Here is a 6,000-nt window from a genome sequence, read left to right as displayed (position 1 = left end):
GCTGTGAAGAAGAACATTACTACCTCCATGAAGTATTTGATCGTACCTGGGCTGTATTGTCTCACCTCTACAGTGAAGAAGATCTTAAGCAGATGGGCTTCAAGCAGGACTTTGACTGGTGACAACCACCTTTGAAGAAATTCATGAAGGTCAAAGTTCCTCACTTGGTGGCCAGCTCTTATTCTTCATTGCGCGAGACTGATGAAAATGAAGACTTGGAAGACACTGCGGCAGGCCCTACTTCAACAACTGACCCCAACAACGCTGGTGCTCCTCCATCGACTTCGTGATATTCTTCAGGGGCGTTTAGTCCTCATTTTTCATCCCTTTTGGTCATTCGATGACAAAGGGGGAGAAATTTGAGTTAGTCTTCGAGTGGGTCTATATATAGGCTTTTTTGCTAAGTTACAACTCTCGTTCTTCTGAAGTCTTTGTTGGATCGAGTTGTAATCTTAAACCCGATGGTGGTCTAATACTTTTGCTATGTTCTTCTTCATGCTATTTCCTCATATATATTAATGCGCGCATGCTGAATTACATCAGTCACCATATTTCATCATGCATTTCAAATTCTTCATATCATATGTTAAATGCGTGTATGAATTACAAGATATATGGGGAGATCTCCATGATTCTACTCTTCAATGTGCATTGCTTTTCAAAAGCAAATTCCTCACATATGCACATCTTCAGGGGGAGTTCTTGTATATCTTGCAATCAAATTCCTCAAAATCAGTATTTACACTTCATATGTTGATTCCCATTGAAAACTTAACCTATATTGTCATCAATCACCAAAAGGGGGGAGATTGTAAGTGCATCTAGTGCCCCTTAGTGATTTTGGTGTATTGAAGACTTATAGGTTAAGGGACTAATGTGTTTGTGAGTGTACACATGTCTATAACTCTATGAGGAGTTTGATATTTACAGTGAAAGTCGACCCCTAAAAATGAATGTCTTCAACTGAAGACTTTGAAAGTGAAGAAACTGGTGTGACCTTGAAGACTTCATATTCGTGCGAGGAACATGAAGCGTGAAGACTTTTGTTTTCGTAGTTTCGTTTTATCTTTCTTGAGTCATAGGAAACACCGTACTGTTAAAGGGGGTCGAGGTAAAACTAAGGAAAAGTTTCCAAGTGATGCTCATCTCAAAATCCTACACCTACCAATCCTTTCGAGTGAAGCCATTGGAAATCTCATACAGTTCAGCCAATTTCTTCAGTGACAGAGACGAAGATCTTTTGTTCTTTGAGGAATTTGTTCTGACTGAGGAGTTAGGAATTCGCCAGTGTGGATTGCCTACAAGTGAGGAACATGATAGCCCTGAGGAATTTAATAGCCAAATTTCCGACCGTTGCTGTGCTATGCGCCAGCTGTCCCAAAATATCTTATCCACCTAACGGTCATATCATTGAAGGGAATTTATGTCTGATCATGCCGGGCTGCTCCCTAGGCTATAAATAGTTTCCCCTTCAACCACTAGCTGGTTGGCTGCTCCGAGAGAAACTGACACTTGTCATTGAGAGCATCCCATCCTCCGAGGACTTTGAGCGAAAATCATCAAGTGAGGAAAAACCCAAAACCCAAACCCAAATACCTACAAACCCAAAGTGATTGAGCATCACTGAAGAGATTGTTCCTGTGTGGAACCGATGCTTGTTACCTTTGAGGACTATGCATCTTCTAGGCGGTTAGGCGTCATGGTCTAGAGCATCCAAGAGAAAATTGTGGATCGCCGAGTGACTGAGTTTGTGAAGGTTTGGAAGTCACCTGAAGACTTACCACGAGTGATTGGGCGAGGTCTGTGTGATCTTAGCTCAAGGAGAATACGGTGAAGACCATGTGTCCAGGACTGTGTGTCATCAGGTTTAAATACCTAGCCGCTCCAACCAGATGTACGACTGTCACAGCAATTGGAACTGGTCTATCAAATCACTGTCTTCACCAGGCTAACTGGTTCTATTTCCTCAACCCCTTCATTTCCTCATTTTGTGTCGTTGTACCTGATCGTTACTGTTTTAAGACTTTGACTGTAGACTTTCTCAATTCCCTCAGTTCAATTTCTTCAGTCAGTTTGTCTTTAGCCTGCTTATCCTGTGTTTATGCTTCCTGTACTCATTGCTTGTTTTCATTTCATCATGTTGACTGTGCTATTGCTTTGTTATGCTTATTTTTGAGTACTTATTTCGCTGCTAGTTGTTCGTGACTTAGGAATTTCCTCACCCTGAAATTCCTCAGTGAAGAATTTGTAAAAATCACCTATTCACCCCCCCTCTAGTCGATATAACGCACTTTCACTTATCAATAGGAGCTACAAGGATCGGCGGCTCAGCCAACTGTTTTTTCAACGCCTCAAACACCCGATTGGCAGCATCACTCCAGACAAAGAGATCTGTTTTCTTCATCATCTGATACTGAGGGATAGCCTTTTGGCCCAAATGGCTTATAAACCGGCCTAAAGCCGCAATACGACCCGCCAGACGCTGGACATCATTGATGCACGCCGGTTTAGCCAAAGAAGTGATAGCCTTAATTTTCTCCGGGTTAGCTTCAATGCCTCTTTCAGAAACCAAAAACCCCAAGAGCTTGCCTGCTGGCACACCAAAGACACACTTGGCCGGGTTAAGCATCATCTTGTAGACCCGGAGATTGTCAAAGGTCTCTTTCAAATCATCTATCAAGGTCTCTTTATTTCTAGATTTCACAATAATATCATCCACATAAGCATGAACACCGCGTCCAATCTGGTCATGAAGGCAATTCTGAACACACGCTGATAAGTCGCCTGGGAACTCTTGAGCTCAAAAGGCATAGACACATAGCAGAAGGCTCCAAAGGGAGTGATGAAAGTTGTCTTCTCCTGGTCCTTAACTGCCATCTTGATCTGATGATAACCAGAATAAGCATCCAGAAAACTCAGACGCTCACAACCCGCCGTAGCATCAATGATCTGATCAATATGAGGAAGAGCAAAAGGATCAGCCGGACATGCCTTATTAAGGTATGTGTAATCCACGCACATGCGCCAGGTGCCATTTTCCTTAAGTACCAGCACCGGGTTAGCCAACCATTCAGGATGAAAAACTTCAATGATGAACCCAGCCGCCAAAAGAGCCGGGCCACTTCTTCACCGATGGCCTTACGCCTCTCTTCATTAAAACGATAAAGGAATTGCTTGACCGCTCTAAACTTTGGATCAACATTGAGAGTGTGCTCAGCGAGTTCCCTCGGTACACCTGGCATGTCTGAAGGCTTCCATGCAAAGATGTCCCGGTTCTCACGAATGAACTCGATGAGTGTGCTTCCCTATTTCGGATCCATATTAGCACTGGTACTGAACTGTTTGGATGAGTCGCCAGGAACAAAGTCAACCAGCTTAGTGTCATCTGCCGACTTAAACTTCAACAAGGGGTCATGCTCTGTGGTTGGCTTTTTCAAAGGTGCCATATCTGCCGGGTCAACATTATCTTTGTAGAACTTCAACTCCTCTGTTGCACAAACAGACTCAGCATAAGCAGCATCGCCCTCTTCACACTCCAAAGCTATCTTCTTGTTGCCATGTACTGTGATAGTGCCCTTACGACCCGGCATCTTAAGCTGCAGATAAACATAACAAGGTCGTGCCATGAATTTAGCATAAGCCGGCCGTCCAAACAGGGCGAGATAAGGGCTCTTGATCTTGACTACTTCAAAATTCAATGTCTCAGCTTTGTAATCATGATCATCGCCAAAGGCTACTTCCAAAGCTATCTTACCCACCGAGTACGCTGACTTACCAGGCACCACACCATGAAAAACAGTAGAAGACGGCTTAAGATCTTTGTCAGTCAAATTCATACAGCGAAAAGTATCATAGTAAAGGATATTGATGCTGTTGCCTCCATCCATAAGCACCTTGGTAAACTTGTACCCTCCAACCTGAGGAGCAACCACCAAGCCAATTGACCCGGATTGTCAACCCGGGGCGGGTGATCCTCACGGCTCCATACAATAGGATGTTCAAACCATCGCAAGTATCGAGGGACTGCCGGCTCAACCGCGTTCACTGCCCGCTTATGAATCTTCTGGTCTCGTTTGCATAAGCTTGTGGTAAACACATGATATTGACCACTATTCAGTTGCTTTGGATTACTCTGATAACCAGACTGCTGCTGATTCCCTTGACTAGGTTGTTGATTAAAGCCACCTTGATCGCCTTGGCCCTGAAAACCGGAGGTTGAGCCGCCACCTCCAAAGCCATGTCCGTGAGAGTCGGATCCTGACCCGCCATGCGGGCCCTGATTGTTCTGGAAAAACCTGGAATTTCTATACTCCCTCATGATGAAGCGATCTTTCCACAGATGATTGGCCGGCTTCTCTTGCGTACCGTGCTTCGGGCAAGGTTGATTCATCATCGCCTCAAGGTTGAACTTTGGCCCTCCAAACCGGGGCGTTGACGCTTTCCCCTTACGACGCTAATTATGACCTTGCGTGTTGGTATTGGCCACAAAGTCTGAACTGTCGTCCATCTGCTTGCGCTTACCATTGTTACCTTGACCCGCCGTATTATGTTGATGTCCCTTTGCATTGCCGTTCTTCTTTCCCTTGCCATCCTTCTCCTCACCGGACTCAGGATCCTTAGTACTATCCGAGTCGACATATTTGACGAGAGCCGCCATGAGCTCTCCCATATCATTGCAGTGGCGCTTAAGCCGCCCCAACTTCTGCTTAAGGGGAAGAAACCGGCAATTCTTTTCCAACATCAAGACGGCTGAACCGGCGTTGATACTGTCCGATGAGTGGATAACGGCCGAGATCCGGCGCACCCAATTGGTGGTTGACTCGCCCTCACCCTGGACGCAAGAGTCTAAATCAAGAATCGACATAGGTTGCTTGCATGTGTCTTTGAAATTTTGGATAAAACGCGCCTTCAATTCGGCCCATGACCTGATGGAGTTAGGGGGCAATCCTTTCAGCCAAGTGCGTGCCGGCCCATCCAACATCATGGTGAAGTATTTAGCACATGCAGCATCACTAACATCCAACATCTCCATGGCCATCTCATAGCTCTCAATCCAAGCCTCCGGGGGCTGATCCGCCGTGTAATTAGGCACCTTGCGGGGGCCCTTAAAATCATTGGCCAAGCGCTCATTACGTAGAGCCGGCACTAAGCATGGCACACCAAGGGTTCTAGAGGTCACTCCTGCCTCCACAGACACCGATGGGTAAGCCGGAGATTGTTGTTGAGCCGCCAACTGAGCCGCCAGCTCAGCCTCCCGACGCGCCCTGCCCTGATCCACCAAAGCTTGAGCATCGTTCCAAGCACGCGGCGGGTCATGCCTACGAGGCTGGTTATGGTGCCGCTCACTGCTTAAAACTGCTGGAGAATCAATATGCCTACTATAACTCCGGCTTGGACACAGGGTTGAATGAATCCGCTCATGACTATACGAGTAAGCCGCCTGTTGAGCCACTGCTATCTGAAGAAGCTCTCCAGCCCTCCGTGTCTCCATTGCGGCTGGAGACTCGCCTTCAATGGGGAGAGCCGCCAATCACGTAGTTGTAGCAATCATATTGTCCAGAGGGTTAGAATAATGACCCGGTGGTGTCGGAACATGCTGGGGCGGAGTCAAATTCAAACGAGGCGGATCTGTAGCACGTGGCTGAACCGGCGCTCCGGTCATGGGTACCTCGACAACCCGGTTTACCACGGGCGGGTCACTGGTTCCTGCCCCAGGTGTGTTGAAAAGGTTCCTAGCCTCAAACTCTTTGGGCAAACGGGTCTGGTGCCTCCTCCTCATAACGGTGTTTCAAGCGTTCTGATCCAAGGTAAGCCAGAATGACTCTTCCTGAATCCGTTGTGTCTCAGCGTCCAAAGCAGCCCGTTCCGTTGCCATCCTAGCATTTTCAGCGTTAAATGCCTCCTTGGCTTGAGCTACCTCGTCTCGCAATTTCGCGACATCCACCTTATGCTGTTCTTGAGTCTCTGGGGTTACCTCTGCCCCCATTAAAGTAGCCAAAG

Source organism: Aegilops tauschii, chromosome 2 (assembly GCF_002575655.3).
Source record: "Aegilops tauschii subsp. strangulata cultivar AL8/78 chromosome 2, Aet v6.0, whole genome shotgun sequence".
In the NCBI taxonomy this organism is placed as follows: domain Eukaryota; kingdom Viridiplantae; phylum Streptophyta; class Magnoliopsida; order Poales; family Poaceae; genus Aegilops; species Aegilops tauschii.
The sequence above is the reverse complement of the archived record's forward strand: the minus strand, read 5'-3'. Positions refer to the sequence as shown.